We start from the raw sequence: 24,342 nt of genomic DNA on the forward strand, positions 1-24,342 counted from the left end.
GACTTAAGCACAAGAAGACTGAGTGTCCTTACCGACCATGTTTTGAGCCCTTACTGTGAGAGTAGTTTTAGATTCGGACGCTGCATTTCAGGTTTAGTGTATCCCTTGGACCTTCACTTTGACGATGAAACACAAAAATTGAACGGAATTAAATACAAAAGTCACAATGCCGACTTAAGTACAAGAAGACTGACTTCTCTTAGTGTCGATGTTTTGAGGCTTTCCTGTGTCACCAGTTTTAGATTCCGATGCGAACTGCAGGTTAACTGTATCCCTTGGAATTCACATTGACGATGAAACACAACAATTGCATCGGAATTAAATGTAAAAGGCACAAAACCGACTCAAGTACAAGATGACTGAGTCTTCTTAGTGTCTATGTTTAGCGCATTTCCTGTGAGACCAGTTTTAGATTAAGATGCTACACTTGAGGTTTACTGTATCCCTTGGACCTTGCCTTTGACGATCAAAAGTAAAAATTGCATCGGAATTGAATATAAAATGCAAAATGCCGACTTAAGTACAAGAAGACTGACTTTTCTTAGTGTCTATGTTTGAGCCTTTCCTATGTCCCCAGTTTTAGGTTACGATGCACAACTGCAGGTTTACTGTATCCCTTGGACCTTCACAATGACGATGAAACACAGAAATAACATATGAATTAAATGCAAAAGGCACAATGGCGACTTAAGTACAAGAAGACTTAGTTTTCTTACCGTCTATGATCTGAGCTTTCCCTGTATCACCAGGTTTAGTTTCCGATGCGCAACCTCATGTTTAGTGTATCACTTGGACCTTCACATTGACGATGAAACACAGAAAATGCTTCGGAATTAATTACAAAATGCACAAAGCCGTCTTAAGTAGAAGCAGACAAAGTCTTCTTACCATCTATGCTTTGAGCCTTTCCTGTGAGACCAGTTTTAGATTCCGATGCTTCACTTAGGGTTTACTGTACCACTTGGACCTACCTACATACTGACGATGAATCACAAAAATTGCATCGGAATTCAATACAAAAGACTCACTGCCGACTTAAGTACAAGATGACTGAGTCTTCTTACCGTCTTTGATTTCAGCGTTTCCAGTGAGACCAGTTTTAGATTCCGATGCTTCTCTTCAGATATAGTGTATCCCTTGGGCCTTCACTTTGATTATGAAACACAAAAATTGCATCGGAATTAAATACTAAAATCACAATGCCGACTTAAGTATAAGATGACTGAGTCTTCTTACCGTCTATGTTTTGAGCCCTTCCTGTGTCACCGGGTTTAGTTTCCAATGTGCAACCGCAGGTTTACTGCATCATTTGGACCTTCACATTGACGATGAAACCCAGAAATTACTTCTGAATTAATTACAAAATGCACAATGCCGTCTTAAGTAGAAGAAGACTGAGTCTTCTTACCAACTATGCTTTGAGCCTTTCCTGTGAGACCAGTTTTAGATTCCGATGCTTCACTTCAGGTTCCTTTCGCTTGAAGATGATGGGTACGAAACCCTTCGAAACGTTGCGAGAAGACGACGCCTTTACTCGGCTGATCACCCGAGAAGATTTCACGAAGGGAATACGGCGAGAAAGTCTCAAATCACATTTAGCCTGAGTCTTATTACCGACTATGTTGTGAAACTTTCCTGTGAGTCCAGTTTTAGATTCTGATGCTTCACTTCAGGTTTACTGTATCCCTTGGCCCTTCACTTTGACGATGACACACAAAACTTGCATCGGAATTCAATACAAAAGGCACAATGTCGACTTAAGTACGAGAAGACTGAGTCTTCTTACCGTCTATGATAAGAGCTTTTCCAGTGAGACCAGATATAGATTCCGATGCTTCACTTCAGGTTTACTGTATTCCTTGGACCTTCACTTTGACGATGAAACACAGAAAATGCATCGGAATTAATTACAAAAGGCACAATGCGGACTTAAGTACAAGAAGACTGACTTACCCTAGTGTCAATGTTTTGAGCCTTTCCTGTGACACCAGTTTCTGATTCCAATGGACAACTGCAGATTTACTGTATCCCTTGGACCTTTACATTGACGATGAAACACAGAAATTGCATCAGAATTAAATACAAAAGGCACAATGCCGACTTAAGTACGAGAAGACTGACTTTCCTTAGTGTCTACGTTTTGAGCCTATCCTGTGTCACCAATTTTAGATTTCGATGCAAAACTGCAGGTTTACTGTATCCCATTGACGATCAAACGCAGAAGTTGCATTGGAAAATAATTCAAACGTACCATGCCGACTTAAGCACAAGAAGACTGGGTCTCCTTACCGTCCATGATTTTAGCCCTTCCTGTGAGACTAGCTTTAGATTCCGATGCTTCATTTCAGGTTTACTGTATCCCTTGGACCTTCACTTTGACGATGAAACACAAAAATTGCATCGGAATTAAATACAAAAGTCACAATGCCGACTTAAGTACAATAGGACTGAGTTTTCTTACCATCTATGTTTTGAGCCTTCCTGTGAAACCGGTTTTAGATTCCGATGCTTCACTTCAGGTTTGCTGTATAACTTGGAATTACGTACATACTGACGATGAATCACAAAAATTGCATCGGAATTCAATGCAAAAGACACACTGCCGACATAAGTACAAGAGGACTGACTTTTCATAGTGTCTATGTTTTGAACCTTTCCTGTGAGGCCTGTTTTAGATTCCGATGCTTCACATCAGGTTTACTGTATCCCTTGGACCGTCTCTTTGACGATGACACACAGAAATTGCATCGGAATGAAATACAATAGGCACAATGTCGACTTAAGTACAAGAGGACTGACTTTCCTTAGTGTCTATGTTTTGAGCCTTTCCTGTGTCACCAGTTTTAGATTCCGATGCACAACTGCTGGTTTACTGTACCCCTTGGACTTCACATTGACGATGAAACACAGAAACTGCATCGGAATTAAATACAAAAGGCAAAAAACCGACTCAAGTAGTAGATGACTGAGTCTTCTTAGTGTCTATGTTTAGAGCATTTCCTGTGAGACCAGCTTTAGATTCCGATGCTTCACTTGAGGATTACTGTATCCCTTGGACCTTCACTTTGACGATCAAACACAAAAATTGCATCGTAATTAAATATAAAAGGCACAATGCCGACTTATGACCAAGAAGACTGCCTTTCCTTAGTGTCTATGTTTTGAGCCTTTCCTGTGTCACCAGTTTGAGATTCCGATGCACAACTGCAGGATTACTGTATCCCTTGGACTTCACATTGACGATGAAACACAGAAATTGCTTCGGAATTAATTACAAAATGCACAAATCCGTCTTAAGTAGAAGCAGACAGAGTCGTCTTACCATCTATGCTTTGAGCCTTTCCTGTGAGACCATTTTAGATTCCAATGCTTCACTTCGGGTTTACTGTATCACTTGGACCTGCCTACATACTGACGATGAATCACAAAAATTGCATCGGAATTCAATACAAAATACACACTGCCGACATAAGTACAAGAAGACTGAATCTTCTTACAGTCTATGATTTCAGCCTTTCCAGTGAGACTTGTTACAGATTCCGATGCTTCACTTCAGGTTTACTGAATTTCTTGGACCTTCACTTTCACTATGAAACACAGAAATTGCATCGGAATGAAATTCAAAAGGCACAGTGTCGACTTAAGTACAAGAAGACTGAGTCTTCTTACTTTCTAGGATTTGGGCCTTTCCAGTGTATGCAGATTTAGATTCTGTAGCTTCACTTCAGGTTTACTGTATCACTTGTCCTTTCACTTTGACGATGAAAGACAAAACTTGCATCGGAAATAAATACAAAAGTCGCAATGCCGACTTCAGTACAAACTGACTCACTTTTCTTAGTTTCAATGTTTTGAGCCTTTCCTGTGTCACCAGTTTTAGATTCCGATGCACAACTGCAGGCTTACTGTATCCCTTGGACTTCACATTGACGATGAAACACAGAAATTGTATCGGGATTAAATACAAAAGTCACAATGCCTTCTCAGGTACAAGATGACAGAGTCTTCTTAGTGTCTATGTTGAGAATTTCCTGCGAGACCACTTTTAGATTCCTAAGTTTCACTTCAGGTTTACTGTGTCCCTTGGCCCTTAACTTTGACGTTGTAACACAAAACTTGCATCGGAATTCAATACAAAAGGCACAATGTCGACTTAAGTACAAGAAGACTTAATCTTCCTACCGTCTATGTTTAGAGCCTTTCCTGTGAGTCCAGATTTAGATTCCCAAGTTTCACTTCAGGTTTACTGTGTCCCTTGGCCCTTAACTTTGACGATGAAACACAAAACTTGCATCGGAATTCAGTACAAAAGGCACAATGTCGACTTAAGTACGAGAAGACTGAGTCTTCTTACCGTCTATGATTAGAGCATTTCCAGTGAGACCAGATTTAGATTCCGTTGCCTCACTTCAGGTTTGCTGTTTTCCTTGGACCTTCACTTTGACGATGAAACACAGAAATTGCATCGGAATTAATTACAAACTTCACAATGCCGACTTAAGTACAAGAAGACTGACTTACCCTAGTGTCAATGTTTTGAGCCTTTCCTGTGACACCAGTTTCAAAATCCAGTGCACAACTGCAAATTTACTGTATCCCTTGGACCTTTACATTGACGATGAAACACAGAAATTGCATCGGAATTAATTACAAACTTCACAATGCCGACTTAAGTACAAGAAGACTGACTTACCCTAGTGTCAATGTTTTGAGCCTTTCCTGTGACACCAGTTTCAGAATCCAGTGCACAACTGCAAATTTACTGTATCCTTTGGACCTTTACATTGACGATGAAACACAGAAATTGCATCGGAATTAAATACAAAAGGCACAATGCCGACTTAAGTACGAGAAGACTGACTTTCCTTAGTGTCTATGTTTTGAGTCTTTCCTGTGTCACCAGTTTTAGATTCCGATGCAAAACTGCAGGTTTACTGTATCTCATTGGCTATGAAAGGCAGAAGCTGCATCGGAAAATAATACAAATGCACCATGCCGACTTAAGCACAAGTAGACTGAGTCTCCTTACCGTCCTTGTTTTGAGCCCTTCCTGTGAGACTAGTTTTAGATTCCGATGCTTCATTTCAGGTTTACTGTATCCTTTGGACCTTCACTTTGACGATGATACACAAAAATTTCATCGGAATTAAATACAAAAGTCACAATGCCAACATGAGTACAAGAGGACTGAGTCATCTTACCATCTATGTTTTCAGCCTTTCCTGTGAAACCGGTTTTAGATTCCGATGCTTCACTTCAGGTTTAACTCTATTACTTGGACGTACCTACATTCTGACGATGAATCACAAAAATTGCATCGGAATTCAATACAAAAGACACACTGTCCACTTAAGTACAAGACGACTGACATTTCTTAGTGTCTATGTTTTGAACCTTTCCTGTGAGGCCTGTTTTAGATTCCGATGCTTCACATCAGGTTTACTGTATCCCTTGGACCTTCACTTTGACAATGAAACACAGAAATTGCATCGGAATGAAATACAAAAGGCACAATGCCGACTTTAGTACAAGAAGACTGACTTTTCTTAGTGTCTATGTTTTGAGCCTTCCAGTGTCACCAGTTTTCTACATCTACATCTATACTCCGCGAGCCACCTTACGGTGTGTGGCGGAGGGTACTTATTGTACCAGTATCTGATCCCCCCTTCCCTGTTCCATTCACGAATTGTGCGTGGGAAGAACGACTGCTTGTAAGTCTCCGTATTTGCTCTAATTTCTCGGATCTTTTCGTTGTGATCATTACGCGAGATATATGTGGGCGGTAGTAATATGTTGCCCATCTCTTCCCGGAATGTGCTCTCTCGTAATTTCGATAATAAACCTCTCCGTATTTCGTAACGCCTTTCTTGAAGTGTCCGCCACTGGAGCTTGTTCAGCATCTCCGTAACGCTCTCGCGCTGATTAAATGTCCCCATGACGAATCGCGCTGCTTTTCGCTGGATCATGTCTATCTCTTCTATTAATCCAACCTGGTAAGGGTCCCATACTGATGAGCAATACTCAAGAATCGGACGAACAAGCGTTTTGTAAGCTACTTCTTTCGTCGATGAGTCACATTTTCTTAGAATTCTTCCTATGAATCTCAACCTGGCGCCTGCTTTTCCCACTATTTGTTTTATGTGATCATTCCACTTCAGATCCCTCCGGATAGTAACTCCTAAGTATTTTACGGTCGTTACCGCTTCCAATGATTTACCACCTATGGCATAATCGTACTGGAATGGATTTCTGCCCCTATGTATGCGCATTATATTACATTTATCTACGTTTAGGGAAAGCTGCCAGCTGTCGCACCATGCATTAATCCTCTGCAGGTCCTCCTGGAGTACGTACGAGTCTTCTGATGTTGCTACTTTCTTGTAGACAACCGTGTCATCTGCAAATAGCCTCACGGAGCTACCGATGTTGTCAACTAAGTCATTTATGTATATTGTAAACAATAAAGGTCCTATCACGCTTCCCTGCGGTACTCCCGAAATTACCGCTACATCTGCAGATTTTGAACCGTTAAGAATGACATGTTGTGTTCTTTCTTCTAGGAAATCCTGAATCCAATCACAAACCTGGTCCGATATTCCGTAAGCTCGTATTTTTTTTCACTAAACGTAAGTGCGGAACCGTATCAAATGCCTTCCTGAAGTCCAGGAATACGGCATCAATCTGCTCGCCAGTGTCTACGGCACTGTGAATTTCTTGGGCAAATAGGGCGAGCTGAGTTTCACATGATCTCTGTTTGCGGAATCCATGTTGGTTATGATGAAGGAGATTTGTATTATCTAAGAACGTCATAATACGAGAACACAAAACATGTTCCATTATTCTACAACAGATTGACGTAAGCGAAATAGGCCTAAAATTATTCGCATCTGATTTATGACCCTTCTTGAAAATGGGAACGCCCTGCGCTTTCTTCCAGTCGCTAGGTACTTTACGTTCTTCCAGCGATCTACGATAAATTGCTGATAGAAAGGGGCAAGTTCTTTAGCATAATCACTGTAGAATCTTAAGGGTATCTCGTCTGGTCCGGATGCTTTTCAGCTACTAAGTGATAGCAGTTGTTATTCAATTCCGATATCGTTTATTTCAATATTTTCCATTTTGGCGTCCGTGCGACGGCTGAAGTCAGGGACCGTGTTACGATTTTCCACAGTGAAACAGTTTTGAGCCTTTCATGTGAAACCGGTTTTAGATTCCGATGCTTCACTTCAGGTTTGCTGTATAACTTGGACCTACCTACATGCTGACGATGAATCACAAGAATTGCATCAGAATTCAATACAAAAGACACACTGTCCACTTAAGTACAAGACGACTGACTTTTCTTAGTGTCTATGATTTGAACCTTTCCTGTGAGGCCTGTTTCAGATTCCGATGCTTCACATCAGGTTTACTGTTTCCCTGGGACCTTCACATTGACGATGAAACACAGAAATTGCATCGGAATCAAATACAAACGGCATAATGTCGACTTAAGTACAAGAACACTGAGTCTTCTTACCGTTTATGTTTTGGGCCTTTCCAGTGAGACAAGATTTAGATACCGTTGCTTCACTTCATGTTTACTGTATCACTTGGACCTTCACATTGACGATGAAACACAGATATTACTCCGGAATTAATTACAAAATGCACAATGGCTTCTTAATAAGATGAAGGCTGAGTCTTCTTACCATCTATGCTTTGAGCCTTTCCTGTGAGACCAGTTTTAGATTCCGAAGCTTCACTGCAGGTTTACTGTAGCCCTTGGACCTTCACTTTGACGATGAAACACAAAAATTGCATCGGAATTAAATAAAAAGGGACAATGCGGACTTAAGTACAAGAAGCCTGAGTCTTCTTACCGCCTATGTTGTGAACCTTCCCTGTGAGTCCAGTTTTAGATTCCGATGCTTCACTTCAGGTTTGCTGTATCCCTTGGACCTTCACTTTGACGATGAATTACAAAAATTGCATCGGAATTCAATACAAAAGTCACAATGCCCACATAAGTACAGGAAGACTGAGTCTTCTTACTGTCTATGTTCTGAGCCTTTCCAGTGAGACCAGTTTTAGAATCCAATGCTTCAGTTAAGGTTTACTGTATCCCTTGGACCTTCACTTTGACGATGAAACACAGAAATTGCATCGGAATTAGATACAAAAGGCACAATGCCGACTTAAGTACAAGAAGACTGACTTTCCTTAGTGTCTATGCTTTGAGCCTTTCCTGTGAGAAAAGTTTTAGATTCCGATGCTTCACTTCAGGTTAACTGTATCCCTTGGACCTACACTTTTTCGATGAAACACAGAAATTGCATCGGAATTAAATACAAAAGGCACAATTCCGACTTATGTACAAGAGGACTGAGCCTCCCTACCGTCTATGTTTTCAGACTTTCCTGTGAAACCAGTTTTAGATTCCGATTCTTCACTTAGGTTGACTGTATCACTTGGACCTACCTACATACTGACGATGAATCACAAAAATTGCATCGCAATTCAATACAAAAGACACAATGCCGACTTAAGTACAAGAGGACTGAACTTTCTTAGTGTCTATGTTTGATCTATTCCTGTGTCCCCAGTTTTAGATTACGTTGCACAACTGCAGGTTTACTGTATCCCTTGGACCTTCACATTGACAATGAAACACAGAAATTGCATATGAATTAAATACAAAAGGCACAATGCCGACTTAAGTACAAGAAGACTGAGTCTTCTTACTGTTAATGTTTTGTGCCTTTCCTGTAACACCAGATTTAGTTTCCGATGCGCAACCGCAGGTTTACTGTATCACTTGGACCTTCACATTGACGATGAAACACAGATATTGCTTCGGAATTAATTACAAAATGCACAATGGCGTCTTAATAAGATGAAGGCTGAGTCTTCTTACCATCTATGCTTTGAGCCTTTCCTGTGAGACCAGTTTTAGATTCCGAGGCTTCACTGCAGGTTTACTGTAGCCCTTGGACCTTCACTTTGACGATGAAACACAAAAATTGCATCGGAATTAAATAAAAAGGGACAATGCGGACTTAAGTACAAGAAGCCTGAATCTTCTTACCATCTATGTTGTGAACCCTTCCTGTGAGTCCAGTTTTAGATTCCGATGCTTCACTTCAGGTTTACTGTTTCCCTTGGACCTTCACTTTGACGATGAATCACAAAAATTGCATCGGAATTCAATACAAAAGTCACAATGCCCACTTAAGTACAGGAAGATTGAGTCTTCTTACTGTCTATGTTTTGAGCCTTTCCAGTGAGACCAGTTTTAGAATCCAATGCTTCAGTTCAGGTTTACTGTATCCCTTGGACCTTCACTTTGACGAAGAAACACAGAAATTGCATCGGAATTAAATACAAAAGGCACAATACCGTCTTAAGTTGATGAAAACTGAGTCTTCTTAGCATCTATGCTTTGAGCCTTTCCTGTGAGACCAGTTTTAGTTCCCGATGCTTCACTTCAGGTTTACTGTATCCCTTGGACCTTCACTTAGACAATGAAGCGCAGAGATTGCAAAGGAATTAATTACAAAAGGCACAATGCCGACTTAAGTACAAGAGGACTGAGTCTTCTTACCATCTATGTTTTGAGCCTTTCCTGTGAAATCAGTTTTAGATTCTGATGCTTCACTTTGGGTTTACCTTATCACTTGGACCTACCTACATACTGACGATGAAACACAAAAATTGCATCGAAATTCAATACAAAAGACACAATGCCGACTTAAGTACAAGAAGACTGAGTCTTCTTACCGTCTACGATTTCAGCCTTTCCAGTGAGACCAGTTTCTGATTCCGATGCTTCACTTCAGGTTTACTGCATCCCTTGGACCTTCACTTTGACGATGAAACAGAAACATTACATCGGAATTAAATACAAAAGGCACAAGCCGATTTAAGTACATGAAGCTTGAGTCTCCTTATCGTCTATGTTGTGAACATTTCCTGTGAAACCAGATTTAGATTCCGATGCTTCACTTCAGGTTCACTGTATCCCTTCGACCTTCACTTTGACAATTAAACACAGAAATTGCATCGGAATTAAATACAAAAGGCACAATGCCGTCTTAAGTTGATGAAAACTGAGTCTTCTTACCATCTATGCTTTGAGCCTTTCCTGTGAGACCAGTTTTAGTTTCCGATGCTTCACTTCAGGTTTACTGTATCCATTGGACCTTCACTTAGACAATAAAGCGCAGAGATTGCATAGGAATTAATTACAAAAGGCACAATGCCGACTTAAGTACAAGAGGACTGAGTCTTCTTACCTTTTATTTTTTGAGCCTTTCCTGTGAAATCAGTTTTAGATTTCGATGCTTCACTTTGGGTTTACCTTATCACTTGGACCTACCTACATACTGACGATGAAACACAAAAATTGCATCGGAATTCAATACAAAAGACACAATGCCGACTTAAGTACAAGAAGACTCAGTCTTCTTACCGTCCATGATTTCAGCCTTGGCAGAGAGACCAGTTTTAGATTCTGATGCTTCACTTCAGGTTTACTGTATCCCTTGGACCTTCACTTTGACGATTAAACACAGATTTTGCATCGGAATTAAATACAAAACGCACAATGCCGACTTAAGTACTAGAAGCCTGAGTCTTCTTATCGTCTATGTTGTGAACCTTTCCTGTGAGTCCAGTTTTAGATTCCGATGCTTCACTTCAGGTTTACTGTATCCCCTCGACCTACACTTTGACGATGAATCACAAATATTGCATCGGAATTCAATACAAAAGGCACAATGCTCACGTAAGTACAGGAAGCCTGAGTCTTCTTACTGTCTATGTTTTGAGCCTTTCCAGTGAGACCAGTTTTGGATTCCAATGCTTCAATTCAGGTTTACTGTATACCTTGGACCTTCACTTTGACATGATTCGAGTCTTTCCTGTGAGACCAGTTTTAGATTCCGATGCTTCACTTCAGCTCTACTGTATCCGTTGGACCTACACATTGGCGATGAAACACCGAAATTGCATCGGAATTAAATACAAAAGGCACGATGCCGACTTAGGTACAAGAAACTGCGTCTTCTTACTGTCTATGTTTGGACCCTTTCCTGTGTCACCAGTTTTAGTTTCCGATGCTTCACTTCTGGTTTACTGTATAGCTTGGACCTTCACTTTGACGATGAAACACAAAAATTGCATCGGTATTATATACAAAAGGCACAATGCCGACTTAAGTACAAGAAGACTGAGTTTTCTTACTGTCTATGTTTTGAGCCTTCCTGTGTCACCAGTTTTAGATTCCGATGCTTCTCTTCAGGTTTACTGTATCCCTTGGACCTTCACTTTGACAATGAAAGAAAAAAAATGCATCGGAATTAATTACAAAAAGGACAATGCCGACTTCAGTGCAAGAAGAGTGAGTCTTCTTACCGTCTATGTTCTGAGCGTTTCCTGTGAGTCCATATTTAGATTCCGATGCTTCACTTCAGGTTTACTGTATCCCTTGGACCTTCACATTGACGATAAATCACCGAAATTGCATCGGAATTAAATAAAAACGGGGACAATGCCGAGTCAAGTACAAGAAAACTGAGTCTTCTCACTGTGTATGCTTTGAGCCTTCCCTGTGTCAGCAGTTGTATTTTCCAATGTTTCACTTCCGGTTTACTGTATCCCTTGGACCTTCACTTTGACGAAGAAACACAGAAATTTCATCGAAATTAAATACAAAAGTCACAAAGCCGACTTAAGTACAAAAAGACTGACTTGTCTTGGTGTCTATGATTTGCGCCCTTCCTGTGTCACCGGTGTTAGATTCCGAAGCACAACTGCAGGTTTACTGTATCTATTGGACCTTCACATTGACGATGAAACACAGAATTTGCATCGGAATTAAATACAAAAGGCACAATGCCGACTTAAGTACAACAAGACTGAGTCTTCTTACTGTCTATGCTTCGAGCCTTCCCAGTCAGACCAGTTTTAGATTCCGATGCTTCACTTCAGGTTTACTGTATCCCTCGGACCTGCAATTTGACGATGAAACACAGAAATTGCGTCGGAATTAAATACAAAAGGCGCAATGGTGACATAAGTACATGATGACAGACTTTTCTCAATGTCTACGTTTTGATCGTTTCCTGTGTCACCAGTTTTAGATTCCGATACACAACTGCAGGTTTACTGTATCCCTTGTACCGTCACATTGACGATGAAACTCAGAAATTACATCGGAATTAAATACAAAAGGCACAATGCCGACATAAGTACAAGACGGCTGTGTCTTCATTCCTTCTATGTTTAGAGCTTTTCCTATGGGCCCGATTTTACATTCTGATGCTTCACTTCAGATTTAGTGTATCCCTTGGACCACCACATTGACGATGGGTCAAAGACATTGCATCGTAATTAAATAAAAAAGGCACGATGCCGACTTAAGTACAAGATATCTGACTCTTTTTACTGTCTATGTTTTGAGCTTTTCCTGTGAGACCAGTTTTAGATTCCGATGCTTCACCTCAGGTTAACTGTATCACTTGGACCTACATACTGACGATGAATCACAGATATTGCACTGGAATTAAGTACAAAAGGCACAATGCTGCCTTAAGTACAAGAAGACTATCTTTTCTCAGTGTCTATGTTTTGAGCCTTGCCTGTGTCACCAGTTTTAGATATCGAAGCACAACTGCAGGTTTAGTGTATCTCTTGGACGTTCACATTGACGGTGAAACACGGATATTGCATCGGAATTGAATGCAAGAAGCTCAATGCCGACTTAAGTACTAGACAACAGACGTTTCCTAGTGTCTATGATTTGAGCCTTTCCTGTGACACCAATTTTTGATTCCGATGCAGAACTGCAGGTTTACTGTATCGCTGGGACCTTCACATTGACGATGAAACAGAGCAATTGCATTGGAATTAAATACAAAGGCACAATGCCGACTTAAGTACAAGAAGACTGACCTTTCTTAGTGTCTATGATTTGAACCTTTCCTGTGAGACCACTTTCAGTTTCCGATGCACAACAGCAGGTTTACTGTATCGCTTGGACTTTCAATTTGACGATGAAAAACAGATATTGTATTAGAATTAAATACAAAAGGCACAATGCCCACTAAAGTACAAGAAGACTGAGTCTTCTAACGGTCTATGTTTTGAGGCTTTCCTGTGAGACCAGTTATTGATTCCGATGTTTCTCTTCAGGTTTACTGTATCCCATGGACCTTCGCTTTGACGATGAAACAAAAAAATTGCATCGGAATTAAATACAAAAGGCACAATGCCGACTTTAGTACAAGAAGACTGAATTTTTTTGCAGTCTATGTTTGGAGCCTTTGCTGTGAGACCAGTTTTAGATTCCGATGCTTCACTTCAGCACTACTGTATCGCTTGGAACTTCACTTTGACGATGAAACACAAAAATTGCAATGTAATTAAATACAAAAGGCACAATGCCGACGTAAGTACAAGAAGACTGACTTTTCAAAGTGCTTATGTTTTGAAAATTTGCTGTGTCACCAGTTTTAGATTCCGATGCTCAACTGCAGGTTTACTGTATCCCTTGGACCTTCACATTGACGATGAAACACAGAGATTGCATCGGAAATAAATACAAAAGGCACAATGCCGACCTAAGTACAAGAAGACTGAGTCATCTTACCGTCTATATTTTGTGCCTTTCCTGTCAGACCTGTTTGAGATTCCGATGCTTCACTTCAGGGACACTGCATCCATTAGACCTTCACTTTGACGAGAAAACACAAAAATTGCATCGGAATTAACTACAAAAGGCACATTGCAGTCTTAAGTAAAAAAAGACTGACTTTTCTAAGTGTCTATGTTTTGAGCCTTTTCCTGTGTCACCAGTGTTAGATTCTGATGCTTCACTTCAGGTTTACTGTATCGCTTGGACCGTCTCATTGACGATGAAACACAAGAATTGCATTGGAATTAAATACATAATTCACAATACCGACATAAGTAATAGAAGACTGACTTTTCATAGTGCCTATGTCTTGAGCCCTTCCTGTCTCGCCAGTTTAAGATTACGATGCACAACTGCAGATTTACTGTATCCCTTGTACCGTCACATTGACGATGAAACACAGAAATTGCATCGGATTTAAATACATAAGGCGCAATGCCGAATTAAGTACAAGAAGCCTGTGTCTTCTTACCGTCTATGTTTTGAACCTTTCCTGTGGGACCAGTTTTACATTCGGATGCTTCACTTCAGGTTTATTGTACCCCTTGGACCATCACATTGACGATGAAACAAAGAATTTGCAGCGGAACTAAATACAAAAGGCACAATGCCGACTTATGTACAAGAAGACTGAGTCTTTTTACCGTCTACGTTTGAGACTTTCCTGTGACACCAGTTTAAGATTCCGATGCTTCACTTCAGGTTTACTGAATACCTTGGACCTCACGTTGAGGATGAAACACCGAAATTGCATCGGAATTAAATTCAATATGCACAATGCGGACTTAAGTACAAGAAGACAAACTTTTCTGAGTGTCTATGTTTCGAGCCCATTCTCTGTCACCTGTTTTAGAATCCGATGCAGAACGGCTGGTTTACTGTATCGCATGGTCCTTTACATTGACGATGAAACACAGAAATTGCTTCGGAATTAAATACAGAAGACACAATAGCGACCTAAGTACAAGAAGACTGAACCTTTCTACCTTCCATGATTCGAGTCTTTCCTGTGAGACCAGTTTTAGATTCCGATGCTTCACTTCAGCTCTACTGTATCCGTTGGACCTACACATTGGCGACGAAACACCGAAATTGCATCGGAATTAAATACAAAAGGCACGATGCCGACTTAAGTACAAGAAACTGCGTCTTCTTACTGTCTATGTTTGGAGCCTTTCCTGTGTCACCAGTTTTAGATTCCGATGCTTCACTTCTGGTTCACTGTATCGCTTGGACCTTCACTTTGACGATGAAACACAAAAATTTCATCGGTATTATATACAAAAGGCACAATGCCGACTTAAGTACAAGAAGACTGAGTCTTCTTACTGTCTATGTTTTGAGACTTTCGTGTGTCATCAGTTGTAGTTTCCGATGCTTCACTTCAGGTTTACTATATCCACTAGGCCTTCACTTTGACGATGAAACACAAAAATTGCATCGGAAGTAAATACTAAAGGCACAATGCCGACTTAAGTACAAGAAGACTGACTTTTCTTCATGTCTATCCTTTGAGCCTTTCCTGCGTCACCAGTTATAGATTCCAATGCACAACTGCAGGTTTTGCTGTATCCCGTGTACCATCACATTGACGATGAACCACAGTAATTGCATCGGAATTAAATACAAAAGGCACAATGCCGACGTAAGTACAAGAAGGCTGAATCTTCTTACTGTCGGAGATTAGAGCTTTTCCTGTGAGACCAGTTTTTGATTCCGATTCTTCACCTCAGGTTAACTGTATCACTTGGACCTACATACAGACGATGAATAATAGATATTGCACCGGAATTAAATACAAAAGGCACAATGGCGACTTAAGTACAAGAAGACTGACTTTTCTATGTGTCTATGTTTTGGGTCTTTCCTGTGAGACCAGTTTTAGATTCCGATGCTGAACTTCAGGTTTACTGAATTCCTTGGATCTTCACTTTGACGATCAAACACAGAAATTGCATCGAAATTAAATTCAAAAGCCCCAACGACGACTTAAGTACAAGAAGACTGACTTATCTTAGTGTCTATGATTTGAACCTTTCCTGTGAGACCAGTTTTAGATTCTGATGCAAAACTGCATGTTTACTGTATCGCTTGGACCTTCACTTTGATGATGAAACACAGAAATTGCATTGGAATTAAATACAAAAGGCACAATGCCGACTTAAGTACATGAAGACTGAGTCTTCTAACCGTCTTTGCCTTTAGCCTTTCCTGTGAGACCAGTTTTAGATTCCGATGTTTCTCTTCAGGTTTGCTGTACCCTATGGACCTTAACTTTGACGATCAAACAAAAAAAAAAAAATGCATCGGAATTAAATAGAAAATGCACAATGCCGACCTTAGTACAAGAAGACTGAGTCTTCTTACTGTCTATGTTTTGAGCCTTTCCTGTGCGAGCAGTTTTAGATTACGATGCTTCACTTCAGGTTTACTGAATCCCTTGGACCTTCACTTTGGCGATGAAACAGAGGAATGGCATCGGATTTAAATACAAAATGCACAATGTCTACATAAGTACAAGAAGACGTATTCTTCATACCGTCTATGTTTTTAGCCCCTCCTGTGTCCCCAGGGTTAGATTCCGATGAGCAACTGCAGGTATACTGTATCCTTGGATATTCACATTGAAAATGAAACACAGTAATTGCAGCGGAATTTAATACAAAATGCACAAGGCCGACTTAAGTACAAGATGACTGACTTCTCTCAGTGTCTATGCTTCGAGCCTTTCTTGTGCGACCAGTTTTAGATTCCGATGCAGAACTGCAGGTTTTGCTGTATCCCTTGTACCGTCACATTGACGATAAACGTCAGAAATTGCATCGGAATTAAATACAAAAGACACAATGCCGACTTAAGTAAAAGAGGACTGACGTTTCTTAGTGTCTATGTTTTGAGCCTTTCCTGTGAGACCAGTTTTAGATTCCGACGCTTCACTTCAGGTTTACTGAATCCCTTCCATCTTCACTTTGACGATGAAACACACAAATGGCATCGGAATTAAATACAAATGGCACAATGACTACTTAAGTACAAGAACACTTATTCTTCGTACTGTTTATGTTTCGTGCCTTTCCTGTGTCACCAGTTTTAGATTCCGATGCACAACTTCAGGTATACTGTCTCCCTTGGACCTTCACATTGAAAATGAAACACGGTAATTGCATCGGAATTTAATACAAAAGGCACAATGCCGACATAAGTAAAAGGAGACTGACCTTTCTCAGTGTCTATGTTTCGAGCCTTTTTTGTGCGATCACTTTTAGATCCGATACAGATCTGCAGGTTTACTGTATGCCATGGACCTTAACATTGACGATGAAACGCAGAAATTGCATCGGAATTAAATACAAAAGGCACAATGCCTACTTAAGTACAAGAAGACTGACTTTTCTTAGTGTCTATGATCTGAAACTTTCCTGTGACACCAGTTTTTGATTGCGATGCACATCTGCAGGTTTACTGTATCGCTTGGACCTTCACTTTGACGATGAAACACACAAATTGCTTTGGAATAAACTACAAAAGGCACAATTACGATATAAGTACAAAAGGACTTAGTTCTCTTACCCTCTATGATTTGGGCCTCTCCAGTGAGACCAGTTTTAGATTCTGATGCTTGTCCTGAGGTTTATTGTACCCCTTGGCCCTTCACATTGACGATGAAACACAGTGATTGAATCGGAATTATATACAAAAGGCACAATGCTGACTTAAGTACAAGAAGACTGAACTTTCTTAGTGTCTATGCGTTGAGCCTTTCCTGTGAGACAAGTTTTAGATTCCGATGCTTCACTTCAGGTTTACTGTATCCATTGGGCCTTCACTTTGGCGATGAAACACAAAAATTGCATCGGAATACAATACAAAAGGCACAATGCGGCCTTAAGTACTGGTGGACTGAGTCTTCTTACTGTCTATTTTTTGAGCCTTTCCTGTGTCACCAGATTTAGATTCCGATGGCTCACTTTCGGTTTACTGTATCCCTTGAACCTTCACTTTCACGATGAAACACTGAAATTGCATCAGAATTAAATACAAAAGGCACAATGCCGACTTAAATACAAGAAGACTGGGACTTCTAACCGGCTATGCTTTGAGCCTTTCCTGTGAGACCAGTTTTAGATTCCAATACTACACATCTGTTTTACTGTATCCCTTGCACCTTGACATTGACGACGAAACACAGAAATTGCATCGGAATTACATACAAAAAGCACAAAGCCGACTTAAGTACAAGAAGATTGAATTTACTTAGTGTCTATGTGTTGAGCCTTTCCTGTGAGACACGTTTTAGATTCCTCATGTTTCACTTCAGGTTTACTGTATCCCTTGGGTCTTCACTTTGACGATGAAACACAATAATTGCATCGGAATTAAATACAAAAGGCACAAGGCCGACATAAGTACAAAAAGACTGACATTTAATAGTGCCTATGATTTGAGCCTTTCCTGTGACACCAGTTTTAGATTCCGATGCACAACTGCAGGTTTACTGTATCCCTTCGACCTTCACGTTGACGTTGAAACACTGAAATTGCATCGGAATTAAATACAAAAGGCACGATGCCGACTTAAATACAAGAAGACTGGGACTTCAAACCGTCTATGTTTTGAGCCTTTCCTGTGAGACATGCTTTAGATTGCGATGCAGAACTGCAGATTTACTGTATCACATTGACCTTCACATTGACGATGAAACACAGAAATTGCGTCGGAATTAAGTACAAAAGGCACAATGCCGACTTAAGTACAAGAACACAGACTTTTCTTAGTGTCTATGATTCGAACCCTTCCTGTGAGACCAGGTTTAGATTCCGATGCACAACTGCAGGTTTACTGTTTCGCTTGGAACTTCACAATGCCGATGAAACACAGAAATTGCATTGGAATTAAATTCAAAATGCACAATGCAGACTTTAGTACAAGAAGACTGAGTCTTCTTACCGTCTATGATTTGAGCCTTTCCTGTGAGACCAGTTTTAGATTCCGATGCTTCACTCAAGGTTTACTGTATCCCTTGGACCTTCACATTGGGGATAAAACACTGAAATTTCATCGGAATTAAATACAAATGGGCACAATGTAGAGTTAAGTACAAGAAGACTGAGTCTTCTTACTGTCTATGTTTCGAGCCTTTCCTGTGTCACCAGTTTTAGTTTCCGATGCTTCACCTCAGGTTTACCGTATCGCTTGGACCTTCACTTGGACGATGAATCCCAAACATTGCATTGGAGTTAACTACAAAAGGCACATTGCCGACTGAAGTAGATAAAGACTGACTTTTCTTAGTGTCTATGTTTTGAGCCTTTCCTGTGTCACCCGTGTTGGATTCCGAAGCACAGCTAGATGTTTACTGTATGTCTTGAACCTTCACTTTGACGATGAAACACTGAAATTGCATCGGAATTAAATACAAAAGACACAATGCCGAGTTAAGTACAAGAGGACAGACGTTTCTAAGTGTCTATGGTTTGAGCCTTTCCTGTGTGACCAGTTTTAGATTCCTATGCAGAACTGGAGGTTTACTGTATCCCATGGACCTTCGCTTTGACGATGAAACACAGAAGTGACATCGGAATTAAATACAAAAGGCACAATGTCTACATAAGTACAAGAAGACTTATTCTTCATACCGTCTATGTTTTGAGCCTTTCCTGTGGCTCCAGGTTTAGATTCTGATGAGCAACTACAGGTATACTGTATCCTTGGACATTCACATTGAAACTGAAACACAGTAATTGCATCGGAATTTAATACAAAAGGCACAATGCCGACTTAAGTACAAGAAGGCTGACTTTTCTCAGTGTCTATGTTTCGAGCGTTTCCTGTGTGACCAGTTTTAGATTCCGATGCAGAACTGGAGGTTTACTGTATCCCATGGACCATCACATTGACGATGAAACACAAAAATTGCAGGGAATTAAATACGCAAGGCACAATGCCGACTTCAGTACAAGATGACTGACTTTTCTTAGTGCTTATGATTTGAACCTTTCCTGTGAGACCTGTTTTAGATTCCGATGCACAACTGCAGGTTTAGTGTATCGCTTGGACCTTCACTTTGACGACGAAACACAGAAAATTCATTGAAATTAAATACAAAAATCACAATACCAACTTAAGTTGAAGAAGACTGAGTCTTCTTACTGTCTTTGTTTTGAGCCTTTCCTGCGAGACCAGTTTTAGATTCCGATGCCTCTCTTCAGGTTTAGTGTATCCCTAGGCACTTAATTTGGCAATGAAACACAAAAAATGCATCGGAGTAAAATACAAAAGGCACAATGCCGCCTTCAGTACATGAAGACTGAATCTTTCAACCGTCTACGATTTCAGCCACTCCTGTGAGACCAGTTTTAGATTCCGATCCTTCACTTCAGGTTTACTGTATCGGTTGGACCAACACATTGACGACGAAACACAGTAATTGCATCGGAATTACATACAAAAGGCAGAATCCCGACTTAAGTACAAGAAGGCTGACTTTTCTCAGTGTCTTTGTTTCGAGCCTTTCCTGTGTGACCAGTTTTAGATTCCGATGCAGAACTGGAGGTTTACTGTATCCAATGGACCTTCACATTGACGATGAAACACAAAAATTGCAGGGAATTAAATACGCAAGGCACAATGCCGACTTCAGTACAAGATGACTGACTTTTCTTAGTGCTTATGATTTGAACCTTTCCTGTGAGACCAGTTTTAGATTCCGATGCACAACTGCAGGTTTAGTGTATCGCTTGGACATTAACTTTGACGATGAAACACAGAAAATGCATTGAAATTAAATACAAAAATCACAATGCCAACTTAAGTTGAAGAAGACTGGGTCCTCATGCTGTCTTTGTTTTGAGCCTTTCCTGTGAGATAAGTTTCAGATTCCTGGTGCTTCAGTTCAGGTTTACTGTATCCTTTGGATCTTCACTTTGACGATGAAACACAATAATTGCATCGGAATTAACTACAAAATGCACAATGCCGACATAAGTACAAGAAGACTGAATTTTTCTACCGTCTATGATTTGAGCCTCTCCTGTGAGACCAGTTTTAGATTCCGATGCTTCACTTCAGGTTTACTGTATCCGATGGACCAACACATTGACGATGAAACACCAAAATTGCATCGGAATTAAATACAAAAGGCACAATGCTGACTTAAGTACAAGAAGACTGAGTCTTCTTACTGTCTACGTTTAGAGCCTTTCCTGTGTCACCAGTTTAAGTTTCCGATGCTTCACTTCAGGTTTACTGTATCGCTTGGTCCTTCAAATTGACGATGAAACACAAAAATTGCATCAGTATTAAATAAAAAAAGGCACAATGTCGACTTAAGTACAATAAGACTGAGTTTTGTTACTGTCAATGCTTTAAGCCATTCCTGTGTCACCAGTTTAAGATTCCGATTTTTCACTTCAGTTTTACTGTATCCCTTGGACCTTCATTTTGACGATTAAACACAAAAATTGCATCGGAATTAAATACAAAAGGCACAATGCGACGTATTGGCAAGAAGACTGAGTCTTCTTACTGTCAATGTTTTGAGCCTTTCCTGTGTCACCAGTTTTAGATTCCTATGCTTCACATCAGGTTTACTTTATCCCCTGGTCCATCACTTTGTCTATGAAACACTAAAATTGCACGGAATTAAATACACAAGGCACAAAACCGACTTAAGTACAAGAAGACTGAATCTTTCTACCGTCTATGTTTTGAGTCTTTCCTGTGGGACCAGTTTTACATTTCGATGCTTCACCTCAGGTTAACTGTATCACTTTGACCTACATACTGACGATGAATCATAGATATTGCACCGGAATTTAATACAAAAGGCACAATGCCGACTTAAGTACAAGAAGACAGACTTTTCTTACGGTCTATGATTTGAATCCTTCCTGTGAGACCAGGTTTAGATTCCGATGCACAACTGCGGGTTTACTGTATCGCTCGGACCTTCACTTTGACGATGAGACACAGAAATTGCATTGGAATTAAATACAAAATGCACAATGCCGACTTTGGTACAAGAAGACTCAGTCTTCTTAACGTCTATGATTTGAGCCTTTCCTGTGAGACCAGTTTTAGATTCCGACGCTTCACTTAAGGTTTACTGTATCCCTTGGACCTTCACATTGAGGATAAAACACTGAAATTTCATCGTAATTAAATACAAATGGGCACAATGCCGAGTTCAGTACAAGAAGACTGAGTCTTCTTACTGTCTATATTTTGAGCCTTTCCTGTGGGACCTGCTTTACATTCAGATGCTTCACTTCAGGTTCACTGTATCCCTTGGACTATCACATTGACAATGAAACAAAGAAATTGCAGCGGAATTAAATACAAAAGGCACAATGCCGACTTATGTACAAGAAGACTGAGTCTTCTTACCGTCTATGTTTGAGCCTTTCCTGTGACACCAGTTTTAGATTCCGATGCTTCACTTTAGGATTACTGTATACCTAGGACTCCACATTGAAGATGAAACACCGAAATTGCATCGGAATAAAGTCAATAGGCACAATGCCGACTTAAGTACAAGAAGACAAACTTATCTGAGTGTCTATGTTTCGAGCCTATCCTCTTTCACCTGTTTTAGATTCCGATGCACAACTGCAGGTTTACTGCATCCGTTGGCCCTTCACATTGACGATGAAACACAGAAATTGCATCGGAATTAAATAGAAAAGACAAAGTGCCGAGTTAAGTACAAGGGGACAGACGTTTCTAAGTGTCCATGTTTAGAGCCTTTCCTGTGTGACCAGTTTTAGATTCCGATGCTTGACTTCAGGTTTACTGAATCCCTTGGACCTTCACTTTGACGATGAAACACAGAAATGACATCGGAATTAAATACAAAAGGCACAATGTATACATAAGTACAATAAGACTTATTCTTCATACCGTCTATGTTTTGAGCCTTTCCTGTGGCTCCAGGTTTAGATTCCGATGAGCAACTACAGGTATACTGTATCCTTGGACATTCACATTGAAATTGAAACACAGTAATTGCATCGGAATTTAATACAAAAGGCACAATGCCGACTTAAGTACAAGAAGGCTGACTTTTCTCAGTGTCTATGTTTCGAGCCTTTCCTGTGTGACCAGTTTTAGATTCCGATGCAGATCTGGAGGTTTACTGTATCCCATGGACCTTCACATTGACGATGAAACACAAAAATTGCAGGGAATTAAATACGCAAGGCACAATGCCGACTTCAGTACAAGATGACTGACTTTTCTTAGTGCTTAAGATTTCAACCTTTCCTGTGAGACCAGTTTTATATTCCGATGCAGAACTGCAGGTTTAGTGGATCGCTTGGATCTTAACTATGACGATGAAACACAGAAAATGCATTGAAATTAAATATAAAAATCACAATTCCAACTTAAGTTGAAGAAGTCCGAGTCTTCTTACTGTCTTTGTTTTGAGCAATTCCTGCGAGACCAGTTTTAGATTCCGATGCCTCTCTTCAGGTATAGTGTATCCCTTGGAACTTCATTTTGACAATGAAAGACAAAAAATGCATCGGAATAAAATACAAAAGGCACAATGCCGACTTCAGTACAAGAAGACTGAATCTTTCTAACGTCTATGATTTGAGCCTCTCCTGTGAGACCAGTTATAGATTCCGATGCTTCATTTAAGGTTTACTGTATCCCTTGGACCTTCACATTGAGAATAAAACACTGAAATTTCATCGGAATTAAATACAAATGGGCACAATGCCGAGTTAAGTACAAGAAGACTGAGTCTTCTTACTGTCTATGTTTTGAGCCTTTCCTGTGTCACCACTTTTAGTTTCCGATGCTTCACCTCAGGTTTACCGTATCGCTTGGACCTTCACTTGGACGATGAATCACAAACATTGCATTGGAATTAACTACAAAAGGCACATTGCCGACTGAAGTAGATAAAGACTGACTTTTCTTAGTGTCTATGTTTTGAGCCTTTCCTGTGTCACCCATATATGCTTACTGTATATGCTTTGAGCCTTCCCTGTGAGACCTGTTTTAAATTCCGGTGCTTAACTTCAGGTTTACTGTATCCCTTCGTCCTGCGCTTTGACGATGAAACACAAAAATTGCGTTGGAATTGAATACAAAAGGCACAATGGTGATTTGAGTACAAGAAGACTAAGTTCTCTTAATGTCTATGTTTTGGGTCTTTCCTGTGTCACCAGTTTTAGATTCCGATGCACAACTGCAGGTTTACTGTATCCCTTGTACCGTCACATTGACGATAAAACACAGAAATTGCATCGGAATTCAATACAAAAGGCACAATGCCGACTTAAGTACAAGAAGACTGTGTCTTCTTACCGTCTATATTTTGAGCCTTTCCTGTGGGACCTGCTTTACATTCCGATGCTTCACTTCAGGTTTACTGTATCCCTTGGACTATCACATTGACAATGAAACAAAGAAATTGCAGCGGAATTAAATACAAAAGGCACAATGCCGACTTATGTACAAGAAGACTGAGTCTTCTTACCGTCTATGTTTGAGCCTTTCCTGGGACACCAGTTTTAGATTCCGATGCTTCACTTTAGGATTACTGTATACCTAGGACTCCACATTGAAGATGAAACACCGAAATTGCATCGGAATAAAGTCAATAGACACAATGCCGACTTAAGTACAAGAAGACAAACTTATCTGAGTGTCTATGT

Source organism: Schistocerca serialis, chromosome 7 (assembly GCF_023864345.2).
Source record: "Schistocerca serialis cubense isolate TAMUIC-IGC-003099 chromosome 7, iqSchSeri2.2, whole genome shotgun sequence".
In the NCBI taxonomy this organism is placed as follows: Eukaryota; Metazoa; Arthropoda; class Insecta; order Orthoptera; family Acrididae; genus Schistocerca; species Schistocerca serialis.